This window comes from Myripristis murdjan, chromosome 10 (genome assembly GCF_902150065.1).
Source record: "Myripristis murdjan chromosome 10, fMyrMur1.1, whole genome shotgun sequence".
Taxonomy (NCBI): domain Eukaryota; kingdom Metazoa; phylum Chordata; class Actinopteri; order Holocentriformes; family Holocentridae; genus Myripristis; species Myripristis murdjan.
This window is the reverse complement of record NC_043989.1, coordinates 6,099,111-6,124,659: the sequence shown is the minus strand read 5'-3', so window position 1 is coordinate 6,124,659 and position 25,549 is coordinate 6,099,111. Positions and strand designations below refer to the sequence as shown.

Below are 25,549 nucleotides of genomic sequence, written 5' to 3'. Positions count from 1 at the left end.
TTAAATAATCTCCCCTGCACAACCTCTACTAAAGTCACAGTACGTCTATCTTGTCTCACCTGGTTGGTCTATCAAGGTATTTTTGTGTGAACAGTGCTGATGGCCAGCAATCTGTGCCAAAACTTGACATCTTTAAATCAATTTCATGAAAAAAAAAAAAAAAAAAGACCAGAATTCAGTGTTCAGTATTCTCGTCTGGATTGAAAAGCCTCTAAAGCAGCACCATAAAACTCAAACGTAATTATTTTAGCTGAAGTAAGCAGTCATTTAAGGTAGGGTGACCCTCACTGATGCCTTTAGATGAAGGATTAAGTTAGAGAAAAATAATTTGTTTGGAAACTAAAAATGATTTGCAGGTTTTGCAGGCCGGTTTGTAGGTGTGTGTGTGTGTGTGCTCAGGCTGGAGCCCTCATCGCACTGACGTAAATGATCCTATCAGTCGAAAGCCGACACACAGCAGGGCGAGGCTGTGTGAACAACATGAGATGGTAAAAGACAAGAAATTCCTGTAAACTTATTGCAATTTAAAAATAATATTCCTCTGGTGATTCTGGTGCGCTGCTGCTGGTGTAAGTCTAGGTGAGGAGGCCGGTTTGACAGCAGAAGTCAGTTTCTGCCCACAGCGAGAAAAGCAGCACCTCTGGCTGTGTGTGGCGGCTCCTTCAGCTCCACAGGCCAAAGGCAGTGTTGGAAAACCTCGGGTCGGGGTCCAAAAATAGGCCACGGGTCTGGTTTCCATCAGTCCCAGCATGAACAAAAAGTACGATGACTTTATGTGGATCCCAACATGACAAAAGCAGCACTTTTGTCATGTTAGTGGATCGACAGAATATGAATCACTTATCATTTAGATGATTGATTTAGTCACTTATAAGTTAAAAATACCAAACATTTGTGGGTTATAGCGTCACAAATGCTAAGAATGGCTTAGTTTTCTCTGTTCTGTATTGTTATAGTTAATAATTAGTTGTTTTTTTATGTTGGTCAGACTAAGGAAGCAGTTTGAAGATATTATTTTGGGCTCCGGTAAGCTGTTATTTGTAACATTCTATAGACAAAATCAGGTTTAAGAACCCCTGTAGTTCCAGCTGGAAACTGTAGGGATGATTCATTAATTAACAAACTGATCATTTAGTGCGTCTGTGTGGATGTGCTCACACCACTTGGAGCGGTTTGTTTGGACTCGGTGGTGTTTTCCTTCACCTGAAAATGACTCAGCGCTCTAACAAGAGAGCTGTGGCAAGAATGTAATCCAGCCCACTACAGGAAAGCGTCCCAAAAGGCGAGGGATTATGAGCAGAATGAGACGGCTGCAGCTCCTCACGCTCGGAAAGCCTTGCATAACAAAACGAAGTCTGAACCGATGTTCACACTCAGCTATTTCTTCACGCGCTCTTAACCGGCGTGGGCACCAGAGAAGAAGAAGGGGACGGGCGAGCCCATCATGCTTAGTGAACAGCAAACGGAGTCAAATTTATTCTTCCCTGCTACCAGAACCTCTAAAGTCCATCCTGCTTACAGCTGAAGTTGCAGGAGCTGTGATCAGATTTGTTTGACCGTCCTCGGCAGGATGACAGGTTGCCAAATCTTTGTCCTACGCAGCCTCAGCAACCCACTTGTGAGTCCACGTGACGTCTGTATACAAGCCGTGGTTCACTTGGAACTGGGCAGCGTGTGAACGTAAACGCACCAAATACAAAAATGCGACAAAGTAAACTTCTCAAGTGCCGAGTAATTCACACCAAAAAAACAAAACAAAAAAAAAAAACAACCAACTGTTGGTGCGATGACATCTTTCATTTGGGGCGAAAGGTAAGTGTGAAACAAGAGCATCCAAAAACACACAAACATACACACACACACGCATTTATGTGCACATGCAGAGATGCCTGTATGCACATACACATGACCACATTAAGGTATGTAACGTCCACAAATTTATTCAGAGGACTAGATAGACTCAGGACTTAGTTATCAGCCAATATCAGTTTTAAAAAGCAACATCCAACTCCTGATTTTTGGCTGATCATTGTTGAGACCTTTTTTCTAGGAATATATCGTTAACACAACTGTCAAATTACCAACAGGGCAAAACATTTGTTTACACATAATTTAAGACAGGCCCGTCTGAAAATCTGAACCTGTTTCGCACCGGCGTTTGTGCTCTGATCACAGAGGGGAAGATTTCAGATTTAGGTATCAGCCTCAAAAAACACTAAATTATTCCCTCCCTAATACTCAGAGGAACACACAGTCTCTCTCCCTCTCTCTTTCTCTCTCTCTCTCTCTCTCACACACACACACACACACACCAAGTTTTGTCAGCTGTCGTCGGCACTACAGGTAAGGACAGAGATGAGAACAATCATCCCAAACGTCTGCAGAGGAGGAGTGCATCCTTATTCTTGTGTGGGTGGACAGAGTCACGTCCTTAAAGCAGAGAGCGTCTAGTCAGGAAAATTGGCTTTATATTGCTCCTGGGGAGTGGCTGTTTTTTTGATTGTTTTTTTTTTTTTCATCATCTTTTCATTTTGTCTCTTCTGAAGCAGAGGTCTTGTTTTCTAGAAGGTGCCGTCCCCTCTCCAGACAGTCACAGCCGTGTACCCATGCAAATAAGTCCAGCTCGACACAAATGCACAAGGTTGCACCTCGGTTGATTTGCACTGACTGTAAAACTCAAACCCCCTCTGGCTGCTCCAGGACGGTGTCCAAGCCGGCTCACATGTTTCTGAACCTGCGAGCTCCGGCGGGTCACGAGCAGGAGGAGAAGATTAATCATGCATCACGCTGATGTGACACTCCAGCCATCATCAGTATTTTATCAGCTGAGCAGAATAACACACTGTACCCGCACCTTTGGTCAGAGCACATTAGTTCACTGACTGTCCATTCCATAAATATTATGTAATGACGGTAATAAAACTCCTGATGCAACAGCACAGCATATCTAGCCACCTAACAACTGAATGGACCATCTGAGAATATTTCAAGAAAGTTGACTCTATTCCCAAAGTCACACGTGTTTCTTGAGCAAAGGTCTTGAGATGGCCTCTGCCTTCTTGGTACGAACCCCGCAGTGTGTTTCAGTTTCATGCCAGCGGTTTGGGATGAAGCACTCCAAGCACTTACAAGTGATGTAAATCCAAATAACACCATAAAAAAGATTTACATGTTGCCTGGCTGGTGGTAAATCAGGCCGTTTCTGTGACTTTAGCTCGGTTACGAAAAGAAACACACAACATGTAAACTATAGGGTAATCCTGTTTACATGAATACCGCACAAACATGACTTCAAACTTACAACCTTCACAGACTGTAAAGTCTTTATGGGAGTGCTGCAGGGACAACACAGGGACGTGACACGCTGGAGGCCAACATCTGCTCAAGGTCACTTCAAACTCACTAACAAACACCACAATCACACTGTAAGTCACTATTCTATAGGGTTATCATAGTAATTTATCATGAGGATTTTTTTCCCCACTCACAGGGTGCACAGGGTTACTGTAATTGACACCTTCAAGCGGTGAAAATGTGAGCAATGGTAGGTAGCTGACAGCCAATCTACCCTAATCTACCGCAGAGATTTTGTTATTGATAACCCTGAGCGAAATAGAGGCACAACAGCATGGCAACCCTTAGTGAACCCCCTTTCCAGCACACACACACATCCCCCATCACACACACACACACACACACGCGCACACACGTGCACACACACCACACCAAATCGCATGTATGGAAAACTACATGCATCTATCAAATCGAAAGCTTACAAAGCAGAAAACTGTCAGTTTCACCTTAAATCCCCCACAAAAATAACCATAGTAACCTTATAATAAATTTTAGATGGATGCTATAAAATTAAATGAAATATCACGATGCAACTTATTAAATGTAATGGTATTATAGTGACAGCACAGGACATAAAAATACCATCCTGTGGGATAAGGTCACTATAAACTCATTACTAAGACCCAAGGGCGCACAACATGTGACTATGAGAATATTATAGGAATGGGGACAATATAGTTGCACAATGGCTGGTTGAAAAAAAAAATACCGTACTTTTAGGTCACTATAAACTTATAAGCGAACTAGTAAGTACTAGACAGTATAAGTCACTGAAGGAGCGCTATACAGGGGCATTATATGCTATAGGTAATTGTGGTAATATTATAGGCTGATAAAACAACATCTAAAAAAATGTGATTATGGGATTATAAAGTCATTATTGAGCACTGCGGACAAACTCCGAGTCACTATAGGAAATGATATAATATGTCCATTACATTAGGAGATGGTCTTTCTTCATTAAAAGACGCACCTTGTGCACTAAGGTCAATAAGTGTGGAGACTGAATAAGTTGGAAAGGTGTAGCGTTCACACAAGCAGACAACGAAGCACAGCAGTGCAGATTTAACTCACCATTTCTCTGTGGAGACGCCGGGTCCTGAAAGCATGTCACGATACTAAATCCCCATGAGAAAAAAAAAAATCACATTGTCTTTTTTTTCGATCTGGAGAAACGGCTAATTAACTGAGGTCGAAAGAGAAAGTATAGTGTCGCGGACGCACTGGGCTCTACGGCCGCACAGGGCAAAATGAGGCAGAGGACAAGCGACACTGGGGGAATGTGAAAAGTCCTGCGTGCGTAAAGACGGAGCGAAGCGACGAGCGCTGCGCGTCTGGAGAGCAGGAGAGAGACGCCGCGGAGACTTGTGAGGAGACACCGCGGAGAGTTGAGGACATGCGCGGATTATTTGGGATTATTTGGGGAGACGGCGTGCAGACGCAGCGGACTCCCGGTGAAGTCAGCGCAGGAGGTGTTGCGCTATACCGCTCTGTGTGCGCTGCACCGCGGACATTAACCCGGTCTGGTCTAGTCCCTCCTCTTCAGCCCCGATGTGAGGGAAGCATCTCTCTCTCTCTCTCTCTCTCTCTCTCTCTCTCTCTCTCTCTCTCTGTGTGTGTGTGTGTGTGTGTGTGTGTGTGTGTGTGTGTGCCCCCCCCTTCCCTTCAAAAAAATGTATGCGTATTCACCTATAAATTTGAGTATAATTATGGCCTCGGTGATGCGCACCGGAGTGAAAGAAAATGTGTATTTCTGTGGGTCAAAGGAGCACAGGGGCAAGTTTGTGATTTGAATATTTTATTAGGGTTGTTGGTGTGTCGCCAAGCTGGGAAAATAGCCAAAACCTGCCAGCATTTTTACCTACAAAGCTGTTTAAAATAAACCTGACCCTGACCTCAGCCTCAAGGGAGAATGTACACTCAATAATGAGCTTAATGAGAAATGAACTGGCAAGGATTCAGTTTGTAATAAATCATTTTCAACGATCAGATTTTTGGCTGAAAAGACGGCGAAACTTTGCATGAATGGGTGTGCGTGCACGTCTGTGTTAACAGATACCTATGGCGTCTTGATATTTTACAAACATCGACATCTTTTATGGCTCCAGTGGCCTAATATTTCAGTTTTGTAGCCTCTTTCTAGCCTGGGTTATAATTTAACTTAATTAGAAATAGCTTCAATTCCTAGATCACCTGCGTTACAGGTCAGGAGGTCAGGGGTCAGAGGTCACAGTGCCCTGAAATTAGTCCTGTGACAGACTGACAAAGACCATAAGGCTCTAACAAGATGGGTGTCTGAAAGCCAATAGTGCTTTATTATTTATTAAAGCACCGGATAGCTGTTATTTTGTGCCAATGTTCAGCATTGTTAATTTTGCAAGGATTGTGTTTCCCACAGCAGTTTATTCTTGCCAGGGCAGAGAAGCCTCTCAAACAGCATTTAGACCATCACAGGACATTAAAACTCTCCACTGCAGCCCAGACACAGCAGGTTTTACAAACCGATGCTGTAAAATAAGACGTCCGCCTCGCCATACCGCCGGGGTCAACGCTGATGAGCCGAGCATAATAGAGAGATGCTTTGTGAAGAAAAGGAGCCGAGACGAGAGATATGAGGTTGGTTCTGCGGTTCTGTACATAATAGGTCAAGTCTGACAGGAGCGCTGCCAGAGTTAGCTCAATTTGTAAAGACACGAACACTGGCACTTGGAGATAAGAACATACTGGGGCAAATATAAAAGGATGATATTCTGGAGCTGAGCCAGACGAGAGTCAACCATGTTTCCTGTGTCTGCTTTAAATACTGCTCTGGTCTTGAACTGCACCTCTCCATTCATGCCTCAAACCCAAACTCAAAACTTTCTTAGTTTCCCTCTTATAGTTGAGCAGCAGGTTGATGCAGTGAGTCTTATTCTGTGTTTTTTGTCGGGTATGGCAATTATGAAAGAAGAGCTCTGCCTTCTCAAAGTGGATGCAAAACAAGAGAGGAGGCAAAATGGAGCCTGGAGGAAAATTAACAAACACGCACAGAATACAGAATCGGCCCCTTGTTTATAATAATGCACTACTGGAAAAATCCAAAAAATGAAAACAGGAACTATCAATGAACTTTGCTCTTTACTAGACTTCCACATATCCCCTATTATATTTCACAGTAAAAGTACCTGTTTGTAATGTCGTCATGCCATGTTGGCTCAGTACTAAGTCCTGTTACCTTGCAGCAAGAAGGTGCAGGTGTTGCATTTCAGCCCAGGACCGCTTTGTGTGGAGTTTCCATGTCTTTCTGGTCTGAGCAGGGCCACACACTCACACGCAAACCAGGTGTACACACTCTTATTTTATTTTTATGGACTTTTTCAGATTTTGAGCTTTCTCTTGTCACAGAAATGAATAGTGCCATGCATTCAGACTTGTATTCAGCGCTGTGCACTCACGATCACCCCGGACAGACATTAATACCAGGTCTGAACAGCCCCTCTGTCAGCCATGTAATGGTGTTTCCCTGCCTTAAACCCAGTGCATGCTGGGATAGGGTCCATACCACTGTGACCCTGAATAGCAATAAGCAGGTATGGAAAATGGATGGATAGACAAAACACTACCTTGTGCACTAAGACTGTCTTGGATCTTTCCTCTCAAGCCTTGGCTTATACAATATTTATGCCACTGGGAGCCCAGTCACTCCATTTACATGCACACAAGAAATCAGATTATTGTGAGTAACTTGGTAACATGTTTACTGTGATTATTCAAACAAACACTCCCAAATAACTGAGTCCACCCCACCTTCACTCCCAGTGTTACCCAGGCTAACTCACAGCCGTCGTTTTGTCGGGTTTCTCCCAAGCTTTCCCCTTCTGCTGGAAGGTTGAAGCAGGCAGAGGCAGATGTGTTTTTTTGTTTTTTTCTTTGTTTGTTTGTTTGTTTGTTTGCCTTCATTTCCCCAGAGGTAGCACTAATTTAAAATGAATTAGCCCTCTTCCATCTTCATGTAGAACAAGAAGTTTTTCACTCTCCCAAGCGTTGTGCGGTGTGTGTTAACTCTGTCAGGTTTCCTTATCTGCTGTCTTTTCCTGCACATGTGCACAGTCATGTTAAAAGCTGTTCAGAAATGCAAGTAGGACTTTACTTGGCCCAGTGATCGGGTTTTTCCTCCAGCAGAAATCTACCTGTGTTGACTGCACTTCTCTTAATCAATTACTTCAATCATGGAAACCGGCTTTCTCGTTTACATGGCATTTGAGAAATCAGATGCTCATACATGTGGCAAATTGCCTGAATGCTAAAGTGCATGTAGAGGTAATGAATATAGGGCTGCTTCCTGGCCAGTGCAGGTCTACACTCATCTTGTCCATGCTGGATGTTTGAATGCCTACCTGTGTGGCTCTGTATCAACATTTCCTCTCTCTCCCAGACACAGGTGCAGTGTTCCTACCTGGTTGTGGATGATGGTGCTGACCTGTGGACTTTAACGTGAGTCCTAATGTCCAAGGGTGTTTCTCCCTGGCTGTAAACATAGCTGCTGCCGTACCTTTTATGGTCATTCTTGCTGTTCACAGTCTCAGTATCTGACATGGTGTTTCTACCTGGCTGTAGAGACCTGCACTGCCTGTGTTTCTGTGGACCTATGCACCAACGGTCAAATCGTTTCTCCACATTATTGTGTTTTTCTTGCCTCCAAATCCGCGTTGCTGTCTAATTGACTATTTGTCCTGGGACCTACTGCACTCTCAAGCGTCCCATTGAGTCAAAAGTTTATTTTTTCCTTTTCCTTGCTGCAGTGAGGGTGCAATGGCCTGTTTTGCCAGGTAGGCGACTCTGTGTAGGTACACATAGGTTTGGCATTTCCTACTAGAACTCTCTAGTATGTACCTGGTCATTTTGTTTTGCCTCCTTGTGTTTGTGTTATTCCCTGTGATGACTGATTGGTTACTGGTTAGATCAAGGTAGGCTCATTCTTTGTAAAGTCCCTTGAGACATGCTTGTGATGAATGGCTATATATATATATATATATATATATATATATATTTATATATACATATATATATATATATATATATATATATATATATATAAACTTGAATTTGATCCCTCCATCTCTCATCCCTGACTCATCTGTCTGTCTCCCGGCAAGAGGTCCATTCCTTCATCTTTCACCCATCTGTTTATTATAAAGTTTTGAACTCTCTTTATTGCTCTCTTTCTCTCTCTTCTTCCGATTTGACCTTTCACTCCTTCTGTCTTCAGTTTTTATTTCCCCCTCTATATATTTATATATTTCCTCTCTGGTGCTTTTTTCCCCCCTCTGTTTTTTTAGGCAAAGTGAACGCAGGCACATCCAAACTAAATTTTTCTCACATATGCAGGATGAACTGGACATTTTGTTCATAAGCCTCAACAGCAAAAAAAAAAAAAAAAAAAAAAAAAAAAAAAATCCACATGGAATCCAATCTTTACAGGTCAGATTTCCACCACATTTGAAGGTGGTTGGAGACGTGATACAAATTACATCTCTAAAAATGTAACTCGATACAAAAATGAAACTAAATGCAGCTTATCGTGTATCCAAGTATTTTTTTCAGTCAGAAATAACATTAGCCCCGGGCGCCCCGATGGCTCACCTGGTAGAGCGTATAGCGTGTGTTAAGGCTAAGTCCGAATGCAGCAGCCTAGGTTTGAATCCAGCCTGAGCCCTTTGCTGCATGTCATCCCCTCTCCTTCCCCTGCCTTTCCTGCCTCTCTCTCTGCTGTCACTATCAAATAAAGCAGAAATGTCAAAGAATAATCCTAGAAAAATAACAACAACAACAAAAAAAAAAAAACATTACCTCTGAAACAAAAGTAGCATCTCTGGTTAAAACCAAGAAACCACGTGGTACAGAGCCATTTTCAGTATCACATGCTAAACATTATTGTATATGTGATCCCTAAAATGTTAAAGAGTGACATTTGGATTTGTAAACTTAAACTTTTTGCTTTGTTTTTACCACTTATTGAGTCATTCCATTGTATTTTACCTGCAATTACAATATTTTTGCGACTGCATTTGCCTCCTACTTCTGTTGGTGTGTTGTAGAGCAGATCATTGTCAGTGCAAAAAAATCTAGGAGACAGTGTAGATAAATGAATTATTGGATGCACAATGCAATGGTTTGGCTTCAGAGCAATTAGATTAAGGTGTTAGGAGTAAATTTCATGGCCTTACTTTAAAGAAACTACTCTAAAGAAAGTATTTTCTTTCACTTCAGTTTGGGAAACGGCTGATATGGAGCGGCACCACCATGACCATCACTTTATATGGTAATATCCTTCAAATTGGACAACATTATGGCATTTGCAAATCTCACAAAGTCTGCTGATGATTTTGATTCAGTTACATTTCAATTACTTAGCCAAAAGCTAACTAAAATGTGATTTGATTTTTTTTTTTTTTTTTGAGTTTTCAAGACATTTTACATGAAAAAACAATCTCTTCTTTTTGCAAACTAGATCTTTAAAAAACAAATGATCCTTTTTAATAGAAAAAATAAACTCTCTGATCTGCTGTTCACTATAAAGTGTAAAATTTCTCATGTTTAAGTGTAAATATTCAGATTAAAGAACCCTTGATGACCTTGCAGTTATGAACATGAAAAATGCCCATCTATGCTTGATCACCTTGGATTTCAAATATAACAAGATATTACACTTATACTTCTCGTAATCTCATATCTCGTAATGGCGTTGTCTGTTAATAGCATGTTTTTTTTCTGAAAACCGAAATATTTCCAAACTGTTGATTCAGTCCTGAGAAGGCAGTAAATTTCCTGTTTTGTTCTGGTTTTTTTTTCTTAGCTGTTGCCTGACACGCCTGGCATTCACACATTTTGAAGAAAGGACGCAACGAGTGCACAGACGTCACATGGGAACTTCAAAATAAAGACGCAACATTATCTTAAAAATGATTTGGATGAATGTTTTCTCTTTGCATCGATGATACTGGATCACGCTCGATGGATCATTAAACCTCTAGAGGAGATACGAACTTTACTGGCATTGAAATGGATGTGAAGTTGAGCAGATGATGATGATTTTTGCAAGAATTATTCCTTTCAGATAAATAGATTCTTTATTGTCCCACAAGAGGGAATTCATATTCACAATTTACAAAGTGCATTGCCTCAACTCAGTTCACACAAATAATGGTTCAGATTAGAAATCTCTCTCTCTCTCTCTCTCTCTCTCTCTCTCTCTCTCTCTCTCATTTTCTTCATCACTCATCCTAATAATCTCTTAATCAACTTTTCTAAAACCAGTTTATGATTTTTGTTTCTTCGTGAGTCGGTCTGAAAATTCAACCGAATGGAGACCAGATCAAAGCAGAGTGTCTTCTAAATTAATCTGAACTGCAATGAACTTTATTGATCCGGTAAGGGAAATTATTTTTGCCACCAGAAATCACGGAAAAAACGATACATGCCGTGACGGTAAAATGAAAAACGACACGATTACGTGACAAGGAAAGTCTGCACCCACCGGATATAACAATTGATCCCATATGCATTCCCATATATATAAATATAGATTAACATACAGCTTTCCGTGACATTACCATAGATTCATGTTTGACCTGTATAGATTTTTGAAGGTCACATCAGATACCAGTAATTTGGGACTGCAGCTGCCAAGAGCTGATAATTTGTAATTTCTTGGATGAAGGGTCAAAATTTGGTGCATTTTATAAATCTGACTAAATTAAATTTGACCATCTCACCAGATGATCTTGTAGTCAGAGTGGAGAAGACTGAAACAGCATTTAGGTCATTTTGGGACACTGAGACTCTCCACTGAAACCCACATTCACAGCAAAAACAAAGATACAGCAGGAACTGACTCATACCATACTCATGTGGAATCTAATAAATATATTAAGGGGGACTTTAAGGTGATGCACACCTTCTGGTAGCCATGCTGGAGGTCCACAGTGGCTGTGATTGTGTTTCCAAACATACAACCTGTCTCTCTCCACCTTGAATCAAAGAGATGTGGTCAATTTGTGTTTTTGACTGGATCAGATCATCTCGTCACTGATCCACCCTGACTACGGCAAACAGTTCAGTGTCCATTCTGTGCCCATTCATTTTCTGCAGAACCCACATTTGCAAGAATTAGGGATCTCTGCTTTTCCTCTGTTTTTTTATACTCAGACAATACTTGTACATGAGCAACTCAGTATTGAACCCCCATGATGTTGCAACTGTCACAGAGCTTCAAATCCACTATTCATGTTAAATCCCTCCCTCATTCACTGTAGTGTTGATTACTTTTACAATAAATGCATGGTAAAATAAATTCTTTTTTATTTTTTATTTTCATAAAATGCTAATACAGGTGTGAATTATCATCAAAGCAATGCCAGTCCACCCCTTCAGTGGATATAAAATAAAAAAACAGTCACAATCCCCTGACTATTTTTCTCTTGTTTCCCTCTCTCTCTCTCTCTCTCTCTCTCTCTCTCTATCTCTCTCTTTCTCTCTCTCCCCCTATTTTGTGTTTGCCGTCTGTGTGTGTTGGTTGTGTATGTGGCCCTGCAGGCTCTGTATTTCTTCATTGCTTCAGCCCAGTCACCTGTCTCACCTCTCCCGCTTTCTACGGTCAGTCCTCTGTCTCACCTGCACGCCTGTATCCACTTCTCTAGCTCCGCCCCTCTGCGCCATTGATCCAATCACAACTCTGCCCGCCAAATTCTCCCTGCACACCTGTCTCCACTCAGATAATCACCCTAATAGTATTCATACCTGCTTTTCTGTCAGAATCTACCTGCAAGACTGTCCCACTGTTTTTCCCTGAGTGTTGACTTTTGCTTAGTTAAGTCCTTTGCTGTGTCTGATTATTGCCTGTCTGTTGTTTTGTTTTATTTATTTATTTATTTATTTTTTTATTTCGGCACCTTTGCTCGGCTCGCTTGTATTTCCATTTCTGTCCTGGACTGTCTTTTGAACTTTTATTTGTGGCCAATTAAAGGCTGGTTGATTTCTCCAGTCGCCTTCTGTCCATTCTCGTCTGCTAACCTCGTGACAAAAACACTAAAGCGATGCTGCGCTGTCAGTCGTGCCAGCTTTATAGGTATTTGTTAACTTTGTCTTATCACTTAGAGGTATTTCAGTGAGCATTCTGCAAACAGGCCTTCAGCATTAGTCACCGCAGCCAGACGACAGCAGCCCCTTGAGCGTTAAATCCTTTAGCAGAGGGGTCAAGGCGCCTCTGACTCACACTCGTCAGGAAGCTCGCATTTTGTTTTGGAAGAGTCCCTTCGCTCTTGTGATTTTAATAAACCAATGACCTACATTGACGGCTGCCCTTTAAAAATTGGTCATAATTTGTCATAATTTTGTGTTTTTATCTCTTAAGATGAACAGACACTAATTGTTTGGAGGACATGAAACACGTTGATGCTTAATTTAAGGTTCATTAACATGACACTGATCAAAAACCTCACTTTGAGGACGCCGTGATGTGCAATAGATGAAACAGACAGAAATGTGTTATAAAAGAATGACTTGATTAATTAACTTTAACAATACCTCATAATTGATAATTGTACACGCTTTGTAGCTATGAGATTAAATTAGTCTTTAATTACTTGACTCCTGATATCATAATGTGAGGAGACATATCCGTGCCATAACATTGTCAATTTACTTATTTACATTGTATTAAATAATTTAGGTTATGCAAGTAAGATACGTTTCCTGTTAATTAAATGTAAGTAGATCTGTAACTGCAGTATAAATGTAATCAGTTTAGGGTCATTTACAAGATTGAAGTTATGGTGTATTTTATTTAGTTAAACTGTAAAATGTAAGTAGGATCTCCTGGCTGACATCAAGTGCCTCAGTGTCTTTTTCTTTAATGGACCAACAGAGCAGAGTATCGTCTTTTCTGTTAAAGCACTCCGGCCTCATTAGATGTTGTAGTTTTGCATTTTAACTGTAACTCTGCCGGGCTGTAATCATCACTGCTCATGTTCCCCTGTTCAAGCGCCGCTGAGCCAAATCTGTGACCTGTTGTGTGTCAGGCTGGCTGGCCAGACCCGACACACACTAACACAAATCTGATGTTGCTAATTAATTCACTTGTAATTGTAAAAATTCAAAATATAGTGTAAAGATTCACCTGTCAGCCCCGTCAGGATTGACTCCTCTGTTGGTGCATTAGGTCTGACTGGCTGAGGTGAGGCTGTATAGGGTTCATTGTAGAGTTACATTATTCCTGATCGATGCAAATATTTTGCACTCAATAAATGTTGAAATAATGGCACAAATACTGAAAATGCACACACACACACACACACACACACATAACACAAAAATATCAGCTGAGATGACATCCAAAGCTACACACATTCAAAGGTAAACCAAGAGTGCGTTCACACCATACACATACATTTTTTTTTTTTTGACTGAAGCAAACTCATTTGGCACATTTGTCTCCTGTAAGTTCGGTCTGTTTCTTCGGCTGCGGCTGCATTTTTCAACCTCAGAAAGTCAAAACAACTACATGAAAAAACAACTAAATCTTTCCTTGAGGAGAAACAAAGTTTTGTCGCTATAACAACATGCCAACGGAGCACATTATGACATTAAATGTTAATTAAAGACAGCGTTCTCCGTGTGACATGACACTCTGTAACATCTGTAATGGCCTGAGGAGAACAGATAAATTAAGAACGGCTTGTTTACACGATTTGATCACGTTCTGTCTCATGCTTTGGATGACACATGGTGGGACTCTGCTGTTACTGAGCACAGCTGATGGTTAAAAAAAAAAAAAAAAAAAAGGCGATGTATTGCTGTGTATTTTAGGCCAAAGTTACATCTCGGTCGATTCCACAGAGCCTCGTGCCGGTTCACAGGGAGCCAACCACCAGCTGAAACTTATCTGGTTATAACAAGAAACTTTTTATTTTATAACACCTAGGTGAGTAGTTTGTGTGTCATAATAACAAGAAATTAAGTCGTTATAGCACAAAAATATCTTATTATAATGAGAAAAAGAAAGAGGTTCTCATTATAATGTGATACTGAGCCAATTATTTATTTTTTTCTGGGCTGACAGACAGGCTGGAAACACTCGACCGGAGACGCTTGGATGATTTTAGTGTCTATTAGTGTCTAGTGTCTTGCTAAGAAAAGCCCACTATCTCAAAAACAGTGGGTTTACCTTTAATTGCACATGCTGTTTAACCTGGTGAATGTATTGAAAATTAGCTGTCACGCAACACATGCCCTTTTGTTTGCACCGGCCCTTTAAACCGCTCCTACCTCGGGCCGATAAATGATGTCGCATTGTGTGATAACTACCCAGACAGGAGGTGCATTAGAAACTGGAATAGAGCAACTTTCATCTTTCCTGATATCCCCAGATGGCTCGAGGCTCGCTGGCTCTCTGTGGTCCGCCGTAATGGCTTCCCGTGATGAGCTTTTCAGCCTCATCATTTTCCTTTTATCCTCTCATTTTACAAAATCTTGTTGTGTAAGCCTGTTTTTCCTGCCACCTCATTTTCTCTCCTCGAGTTCGCAGCAGCGCCATTTATTTTCTTTAGCCTGGTGTCCTTGTCGCCTTGCTCAGCACTATCAGCGCATGCATTTATGTATGCATGCATATACATTATGCATGTATCAGGATAAAAAAAATTACATTTTTGTCAAGAGGACCTTTAATTTTTAGGGGCATTTTGGTCCTGTAAGAGCAATTTTGTTTAACTATAATGCATTTGCAACATAAACAATATAAACACTGTGCCTCCCTTGACCTTCTGTCTCTGTAATATGTTAACACTTAGCACAAGCAGTGTACAGTAGTTTGGCAGGCTGCGAGCAACTAATGTTTTTCTCTGAACCTTGGAAGTTTATAGCGCTCTAAAGTTTCAGCTGGCTCAGGATTACGCTTAAACACTTTCTTATTTCTGCAGTGCAGCGACGCGCTCCAGCCCAATGTTCTCTCGAGGCTGTAGTGCTCGATACAAATCAGCACCAGGCAGGACAATAAAAGCCAAAGTGGCATGTTAGCATTATGTTCTGCACTCAAACGTTCATAAAATAAATAACTTTGCGACCCCCTCTCGGCGCACTCAGCCGCTGCCAGTCAGGAGAAGGACTTAGCCATCGCATAAAGTGCAACCTGTCTCGTGGCTGCATTGCATTCTGGTTTTACCAGCTGCTGCTGCTGTGGTTGGAGGAATTGGTCTCGGTGCTTCCATGCGACGGATTTCTCCCTGTGTGAATGTTGAAAGCCAGCGCAAAGTGGCAGCTTTACAAAGACGCCCGTGCTGTTTGACTGGGAGGGACTGACACCGAAACCTGACATTACTGTTGATGTTTTAGATCGCTCAAACACTTTCTGCACTGAAAAAACTCTCAATATGGCATCAGATCATCTATTTTTCGCCATCTAAGTTATACGCAGAAGTAAGAAAAATACTCACGAAAAACAAAAGGGATGGGGATAGAAAACATAGTAGGCTACACACCACAAACACCTGCTTTTAACAGTGTTAAAGTGGACTGAGGCTCATGTTTAGCCACGTCTCCATGTGTTCTTGGCTGGTATCAACACCAGAGGCCGGGACATCAGACAGGGAGCACAGGGGCCTGAGGTCAGATTTATTTTGACGTCCTTGATGCCAAAACTCCCTCCGCTAAACAAACTACTTGTGAGTCCGTGCTGTGTTTGTTTAAAACCCCCTGCTTCGCTTTTTAATCAGGCTGACACGGGGTCTGTTGATGCTCTGCCTGCTTCACCATCCTCTCCTGCTTCGTCTTCCATCCCTTCTTCACCGGTCTCTCTCTCTCTTTCTCTATCTGCCTCTCTCTCTCTCTCTCTCTCTCTCTCTCTGTTGTTTGTCTTTATTTTCCAAACCGTTTCCTGCCACTATACGCCCGTTTCCTTTCTTTCATCAGTCAACCAGATCTTCTACGTCTGTTCCTTATAACTAACTACGCAATTTTCGGTCACACAGACCTTATCTTGAAACATTCACCCTTGCATTTATTATTTCACAATGTGACTACCTCAGTTCTCTTTACACATGCATGAGTAATAAATCCCAGAATGACTGCTCTACCATGATATGTGCATTCCTCCTTTTGCTACCTATGACTTTTACAATAGATTGAAAGGATTTGATCACTTTCAAAGCCCAGGTGGGCGCGGCTCTTGCGCCAGGTGATGTGCAGATTTTTGAGCTGTCTACCTGAGGAGATGAATATTGCCAGGTTTGTCTTTTTTAAATTTATAATACTTACTTTTACATTGTAGAGCACTCTGTAAACTTTATAAGAAGGGTGCTACATGAATAAAATTGATCATAATATTATGTATATCCACGTATCGGTCTTGTCTGGTCCCTGCCTGATTTGTTTGCTTGAATTTTCCGTAAGTCGGCCTCGCTGATGACCTTTGCTGTTTGTTTTCCTAATTACCTTTTTTCTGTTTACTTTCTGTGAAGGTCTCAACATAATACTTCTGCTTTGGCTGAAAATTATTCTGCTTAATTTCACGCTCGGTGGCAGGCAAACAAAAGACAAAAAATTGCTCGAGTTAAACTTAAAGGAAAACAAATGGTAGGTGTAATTGCTCTCTGAAATAAGGTGTTTTTCTTTTTAAGGCACCAGGCAAGAGGCAATCTGCTCTGTGATAAAGAGGAGACAGTAGCTGACTTATCTGGCTTGTGTTAGCGAGTGAAAAAAAATCTATATAGCCTGCTGGTTAAGCCAGGGCCCTAAGACTTACATAAACACCTCAAGGTCAGTGTGACCGTATCAGGGCAGGTGTGTTGTGCAAGTCTTGGGACGTGTTGAACCTTAGAAATCCAGCACCAGCGAAAGCCATCAGTTCACTTTGTGTTAGATAGATAGATAGATAGATAGGTATACTTTATTGATCCCAGACTAGGAAATTCAAGTTGCATGATAGCTGCTGTCCGTGAACAGAGAATCTGCACAGAACACAGTAAGAACTTGCACTCATTGGCCGCTTTATCAGGTCCAGCTGCACAATCCGATCCAGTCCACCTGTTGTGCCATAAAGTTTCCTTTCCTGCTGCCTATAATGCTCAGGTTTTCTTTTTGTCACAGTAACAGAGGTGTTCATTCACTTCGATGTTTGGCATTGAGCTCATAGTTAGTGCTGCTGTTGGACTGGACTGCATTTTACTGACAGCTGTTTCCACTATTCTGTCCCCCCTTATTGTATATAAATGTGGAGGACAAAAAATTAGAAACACTTCTCAATATAATGTAGCCCAGTACAAGACCTCTGCAAACTACAGCCTCAGTAATAAACATATAATTAAAGTGACACATTCTCCACAATGTGAACAAAAACTGAACATTATAAACTTGATTAAAAGGTAGAATTTATGGCAGAGCTGCTGCACTGAACTGCATTAGACTGTACAGGTGGACGTGATAAAGTGGATAAAGTTGCATCGATTCAAACCCGGCATTAAGTTTGTTGGGTCTGCTGGGGATCTGCATACATTCTACACAAATTTGAATTTCTATCCATCTAACTAAGTGTAAATTGGGTCTACTGAGGGGGTAAAAAAAAAAAAAAAAAAAAAAAAAAAACACCAAGTACTGCTCATCACCATGTTTTCCTTTGATTTCTTTATGTACCCATCATGCTGTGTGAGTTTTTGCACACAGTGAAAACCCAAGTAAAAGGAGTGAGATGTTATTATGCCACAGTAATCTGTGTAATATGGGAGTAAGGAGTAATCAGAGAACTTAGAATAATTCAACAATAATTCAAGTTTGATGTTGACGTGCATTGGAACAAAGCCTGGCTTCCTAACTTGGTTATGAACATGATTATCTGTAGAAATGGAGCCGGTGCTGATTGTCTCCAACTCCGCACTCGCCGTGGTGATCAATACAGCACCATATTAACATTAACAGGATTTATATCTCGTGTTAGTGCCGTGCTCTAGTTGTGTTATGGAGAACCAAGACATTGCTCTGACGGCAGGCACAGCAGGAGGTTTTGTTTCATTTAAAAACACTGAAATACATTTTTTATGAGTCACAGTTTTGGCAGGGATCCTGAGTAACCGCTGGAGAAATATTTCATGTCGTTATGTGCCATGGCACCGACACTTTTTTTATAACTTTATTTTCAACCTCTCGACCCCGACCGAGCAAGGCATTGTATAACGTCTGCGTGCGCGTCTTTCTGCTGGAATAACTGCGCCTCAGTCTGTGTTTCTGTGAGAGAAAACACCATTTGTAATAATTTGTAGCTGTGTCTGGACATCCGAGCGAAGCCAGGCAGACGTTTTGTGGAGGCGGCGCGGCGCTGGCAGAGATAACGACTGTCAGAGGCAAGTCCTCTTTCCTTTTGCATTCTTTCTTTGCCCTCTCACTAATTCCCTCTCTGTCTTTATTCTTTCCATCGTTCTTTTTCTGGCTCTCTTCCTCCATCCCCACTTCCGCCAGCATTTTTGGAAAAAATAAGGACACAGAGCTGCCAAACTTAAATTCGAGTGGATGTATTTTTTTTTTCTTCTTCTACCGGAAAAACTGTAGTATGACGTCTGATCTCAGCAGTGGCCTTTAGTTCTGAAACAGTTAAGTTTTAATGCAAAAAACATGATAACAATTCGGCTCATTAAATTTATAGAAGGTAACAGAGTTTTGTCTACAGTATGAACAGCTAACATTGGCTTTAGTTTAGTGTTGGGAAGCACCGATCCACTTTTTTTCAGCTCCAAACCAATCTGATACCAAAGCTCCTTTTCTATTATTATTATTGTTATGATTATTATTAGCAATAGTAGTTGTATTATTAGTATTATGACTGTTGTTGGTGGTGTTATGTGCAAGGTTACATGAGGCTGGACTAAACCACAAAAAACCTCTCATTAAAAGAGCAAAAATGTACAAAAATGCATTCAATTTAAATGTATTCCAATGCAGCTGACTTGAACTGAGGGTTAAGTGGCTTCACAAACAGTAGAAATGTACACACATGCAGTAGAGACAGGTCTAGGAGTGCAAATTTCTGTGGCAACTCCTTTCATGTTTTTAGAAACCTAAACAAATCAGGTGATGCAAGCAATGCATTATCAGCTACCTTTTAAGGAGTGTTGTCTCATAATAATGACCACTCCAACAGAAGTTTTGTGATTTGACTGCAGTACCGGCACACTCCACTGTGGCGTTGTAATCAATCAGGAAAAACACTTTTGTAGAAGAAGAAAACCTCTGTGTCCACTAGCCTGGTTAACAGACGGATGTGGAAGTAGTGGCAGAAGATTAACTACAGAAATATTATAGAAATACTACAGGCGGGATTGTGTGTGTGTGTGTGTGTAGTCCAGTTTCCCCTCAGGGATCAATAAAGTATTTCAGATTCTGATTAGGATTTGGATTCGGATCAGTAACATCAGTCAGATATCCGATTTGCGGGACCAGTAGTCCGCAGGTCAAGGCCAAAGCAGCAAAGAACTTCTTTGTGTAACATGAGCTAACAGGATTTACAGGAAAATGTGGTCTTAATTTTTGAATTTTGAACACTGGCACAGAAAATGCCTGTGGTGTGAGACAGAGGCCTCACACAGCACCTTCAATTTCTTCACAAAACTTTTTTTCAGAGTTCAAGAGAAACTTGTGCCTGAGCCGCTCCTGTTGCACAGTGACCAGCAGTGTTTCTTCATCTTTTGGTAACCATGGTTTTCTCTCTGCACTGTGGGCGCGGAGCCTGGAGCTGGTCAGCATCCATTTCTGCTCAGCATCTCTGACACTGGACAGACACCGCCGCTACAGGACCAAATATTATTCTAATTTACTTGGTGTTTTGGCTTCGGCGTGTCAGTGTGCCTGTTCCAAATAAGAGTTTTTGCTCATCTTTTCCTCCTGTTTTCTCCTCGCTTCGTCTTCCTTTGAGCCCACCAGTTGCTACACATCTCCTCCCACTCAGAAAGAAAATGATCAGAGAAACATCAATACAGTAACGGGAAACAACAGCCACACACACACACCACCCACTCACACAATCAAAATTACACACATACAGGCATGTGCATAACGCACTCACTTCTTATGACTTATTTTTTCCTTCCACTGCTGCTGTTATGGTTTTAAATAGCACACAATAATGCATGACTGCATCTTAATTAAGAGGAAACTTTGATTAATGGGAGAAAAACAGTAATTAGACTTTGTGTTACTGTAAAGCCTCCCTTTCATCCCTGTGATGATTCAGTGTTTCTACTCCCTATGGGAGCTGCAGAGTAATTATAATTGCACTATTTGGGAATTAATAAACAGGTCGCTGTCTTACTTTTCTGCACTAAACTGTAAAATTATCTGGAAATTGCAACATTTTAAGGAATCAAACTTTTTTTTAATGATTGTAATATAGATTGTATTTGATTTATAGTTTCTGACCCATTCAGAGGATTGATTTAACATATTTTGAACAGTTTTCATACTATTCAACAGTTGTTTTTTTTTCTCTCTATGGGTAGGATTCTACGGAGCCCCTAAAGGGACATGGAGAATTTTTTTTTTTAGGTTTGTTTCTCGTGCGCACGAGATAGTTTCTCGTGCGCACGAGAAAACACATGGGGAATTTTTTTTTTTTTTTAGGTTTGTTTCTCGTGCGCACGAGAAACTATCTCGTGCGCACGAGAAACTTTCTCGTGCGCACGAGAAAATACATGGGGAATTTTTTTTTTTTTTACACGTTTCTCGTGCGCACGAGAAAACACAAGGGGATTTTTTTTTTTTTTTTAGACATGTTTCTCGTGCGCACGAGAAAACACATGGGGAATTTTTTTTTTTTTTTTTTTTTTTTTTTCAGATATGTTTCTCGTGCGCACGAGAAAGCATTGGATGCGCGCGCATGCCTATATGACACGTCCTTCCGCTCCACGGCGTCAGCCACCACATAAACCTCCGGTTTGCGGCTACCGCAACAGCAGCAGCTGCCTTTTTCACCCGCTCCCTCCTTGATCTCCCTAAAATTACTGTGACAGACGTTAACCGAATCATTCAGGCTAATTCCGCCACAGCCAGCAAGAGAAAGGACAAAGGATTTACACTCTACGTGTCAAATTACGTCCAGAACTATGAAGGTAAGTTAAGTGTTTTACGTTAGCCTCAGACTAGACTAGCATACATGTTAGCGAGTGGCTAACAACGTTAACCTTCAGCGTCATCAGCTGCACCAATGATGTTACTGTTGTAGTTTGTCCGGTGTCTTTTTGATATAACGTATTTAACCCATATCTACATGTTGATCACAGTTTCAAACAAGGCTCCGACAGGCTAACAGGTAGATGTCAGTGCTACAGGTCAGTGAGGAAAAGTCAACCTCCTCACAGCCTGAGTGTAAGGGAGAGTCCTCATGCAGGTTCACTTCAAATTCCCGAGAAAACAACCTACTCACATCAAGTTTTTGTGAGACATACCATTGTGATAAACGTCGGTTCGGCTTACAATGGATTCAACTAGTCTTTATTTATTTATTCTTAACAGTTTATGGTATTTATAGAACAGGAGGCTAGAGAATTATAGGGGTCTTATCAGGTGAATGCTCCTGTTTATTTGCTTACACATCTACTCTTTATGCTCACTGTAGCTGTAATGTGTTGCAAATGCAGTATTTTCTTTTGTCTTAACATGTGTGTATTGTAACAGAGTGTACTGAGGGATTCACGTCCTGTAGAGCTGACAGCTGCCAGTGTTGGTGTGTGGCCGGCCCCGCCCTGTGGAACCACGGAGCAGCTCTCTTATACCAGACTGCCCACTACTCCCAGAAGAAGCTCACCTCTGTCCCAATTGTTTACACACAAGAGGACATGTTTATCCAGAGGATTACCTGTGACAATGATATCACAAATATCATGAAGGAGAGGGTTGACTTTTTCTTTTTTTTATGTCTTTCTCAGCATATATTTGTCTAATTAGTTTTCCACTATAAGGCAAACAGATCCTCCGCACACTGACGCAAACTTTTACTTAATCACTTTATTTCACTGGACTGTCTGTGTCAGTGTGCGGAGGATCTGTTTGTCTTAGTGTGTCGCACGTTCCTGCTGCCTTCCAGCACCTGACTACCTGTGGCTGTGCGAGATTTCATTGATTGTAGTTTTCCACTATGTTGACTGAATGAAATGTCATAAACCTCCAACTATGATTTGAATTAAAAACATACTGATTGAATTACAAATGGCTGGTGTTGATTAGTTGTCTATCAAATATACAGATATGTGCATATTTTAAAATGAAGTAATGAGAAAATATGACAGGCCTTGATACCAAAGTGTTTATGTCAAAGTACCAAAATGTTAACACAAAAAGCAGTAAAGTTGAAGTTACATTAAGTAAAACATACACATCAGTTGAAAAAGAAACAAGTATTTCAACAAATAGTAGTTAATTCAGAGTTAACAATGAAATATCCTTAGTAGGTGAACATACAGATGACAATGAAAGAAACAGTGATGTCATGTGATTGCATTGAAACTATTCTCCAAACGCACACAAATTATGGTTGTTGTCCATCCACAGACTTCTATGTTCTAGTACAAAGCTAGACAAATTAATATGGTACACTTCCAGCATGTAGTAGTCTGGCATAAAGACACACAACAGTGTTCAGCAGTTGTACCAGATGTTCGCTGATATTTGAACTTTCTCATCTTCTCTGTGGTAAGGATAGAGTTGACTAGCTTTGCACTTAACCATATGAAGGATGCAATGGTTACTCCTGTGAAAAAAGGGCAAAACAACGCAAAGGTCAGAAATTTGAGCATTGAGGTCAGAAAGGTCAGACACTGAGGTTTTCATCACCATGTAAATATACTGTAGGTCATTACAGCTAGTTGCAATCAGACTGGGAAATGTGTCTGCTTTTAAATCCTCATAAAACCAAAGAGACATTGTGATTCAAGTTTGACAGCATTTAGGTGATACAGTAAGTAACAATACAAACTTTATGCCTTAACCGGATCTGGGTTAATACCTTGCAGTGAGATAAGATAATTATTTAAACACACTATACACACCTACACACAAATACGACTGTCTAGTCAAGTTTAACAAGTTACCATGGTTCTTGGCTTGTGCCACCTCTGTTCTGACTCTGTGCAGCTGTGCACTGGTGGGACAGAGGTGAGCTTCTTCTGGGAGTAGTGGGCAGTCTGGTACAAGAGAGCTGCTACGTGGTTCCACAGGGCGGGGCCGGCCACACACGCCTTGTTTGAAACTGTGATCAACATGTAGATATGGGTTAAATACGTTATATCAAAAAGACACCGGACAAACTACAACAGTAACATCATTGGTGCAGCTGATGCCGCTGAAGGTTAACGTTGTTAGCCACTCGCTAACATGTACGCTAGTCTAGTCTGAGGCTAACGTAAAACACTTAACTTACCTTCATAGTTATGGAAGTAATTTCACACGTAGAGTGTAAATCCTTTGTCCTTTCCCTTGCTGGCTGTGGCGGAATTAGCCTGAATGATTCGGTTAACGTCTGTCACAGTAATTTTAGGGAGATCAAGGAGGGAGCGGGTGAAAAAGGCAGCTGCTGCTGTTGCGGTAGCCGCAAACCGGAGGTTTATGTGGTGGCTGACGCCGTGGAGCGGAAGGACGTGTCATATAGGCATGCGCGCGCATCCAATGCTTTCTCGTGCGCACGAGAAAGTTTCTCGTGCGCACGAGAAACATGTCTAAAAAAAAAAAAATCCCCATGTGTTTTCTCGTGCGCACGAGAAAGTTTCTCGTGCGCACGAGAAACATGTCTAAAAAAAAAAAAAATCCCCATGTGTTTTCTCGTGCGCACGAGAAAGTTTCTCGTGCGCACGAGAAACATGTCTAAAAAAAAAAAATTTCCCCATGTGTTTTCTCGTGCGCACGAGAAAGTTTCTCGTGCGCACGAGAAACATGTCTAAAAAAAAAAAAATTCTCCATGTGTTTTCTCGTGCGCACGAGAAAGTTTCTCGTGCGCACGAGAAACATATCTTAAAAAAAAATTTTCCCCATGTCCCTTTAGGGGTTCCGTAGGATTCACCAAAAAAAAAAAAAAAAAAAAAAAAAAAAGTGTTTACATTTGTACATTTTGGACATTTTTTTCACTTGGTGAACGTGTGCTGCCTTTAGAGGTGCAGGTGACAAGGGCACAAATATATATATGGAGGGAAAGGGAGTGAGAGTTAGAGAGAGGTTACAATATTTTTACGATAGCATTCTTGTATCTTGTATCTTGTTTTCATCCATGCACATCAGTTGCTGCAAGCCTCTGCCTCTTTGAAAGATCCACTACGTTGGAGTCGGTAATGAGCAGATTGCATTTGAAAGGTTATGACTCATCCTAAAGTATGCTCTGATTGCCAAAGTGGAGCGCTTCCCTAGATGGACTAATCAGTGTGTGTTAAATATTGACCGATTTTCAAGCAGCACAAATTGTCTAATAATTAAATCAATTTGTAGAGTGTTTGCCAGATCCATTCGGGAGAGTTATCGTTTGAAAAGAATTATTGTTTGACTGTTTGAAATTCATCAGTCAATATAAAAACACTTGATAATCACAGATGGTTCTGCTCACAACACATTCCTGTTGGCAGACAGCAAAGATCGTTCATGCCACAAGACAAAGTCTGCTGTTAAATTGCTGAATTTCTCATTTTGGAAAGAAACTCGTCGTTTGTGCTGATTGGATTGTCAGGACGCTCGGCCCCTGAGCTCCAGACACCTCCTTTTTCTCAAGTCGCAGCGAGCAGATGCCTTGGGGAAACACTGTTTGAGGCTCCCTCTGTTGCTATGAGATTATTGAAAACCAAATTGAGCTGCAGTTCTGTTTGGCTAAAAGCAGAAATATTTCCAACTCTTTACTCTTTTTAAATCTGAAATCCCTGGTTTTGCTGCTTTTTCTCCTCCACTGGTGTTGACAGCAGAAAAAGTGCAGGTGTCACTTGTGTGCCATTGAACCACCTGTAAACAGCCCCATGCTAATAAAAATGGCTCCTTGGACCAGGTCATTTGACTCACTGACAATAAGATTATCAGGTTTGTCAAATTATTTCCAGCATACAGTAAGCTCACAGTGTCATGAAGAGCACCTTTAACCATGGTGACACCATCAGCTGCCATTGTGTAGCCTGATTCTACAATGCAATGTATACTGCATAAAAAAAATATGCAA

General features: G+C 41.1%; 1 protein-coding gene across 1 annotated transcript in view; it reads right to left on the bottom strand.

Annotated features, from left to right (window-relative positions):
- Positions 1-4,474, bottom strand: part of htr4 (5-hydroxytryptamine receptor 4) — a 172,193-nt gene extending 167,719 nt beyond the window's left edge. The window contains exon 1 of the mRNA XM_030062068.1: positions 4,429-4,474. The gene's annotated coding sequence lies outside the window, so the exon portion shown is untranslated. The remainder of the gene's footprint in view (positions 1-4,428) is intronic.
- Between the last annotated feature and the right edge of the window lie 21,075 nt (positions 4,475-25,549).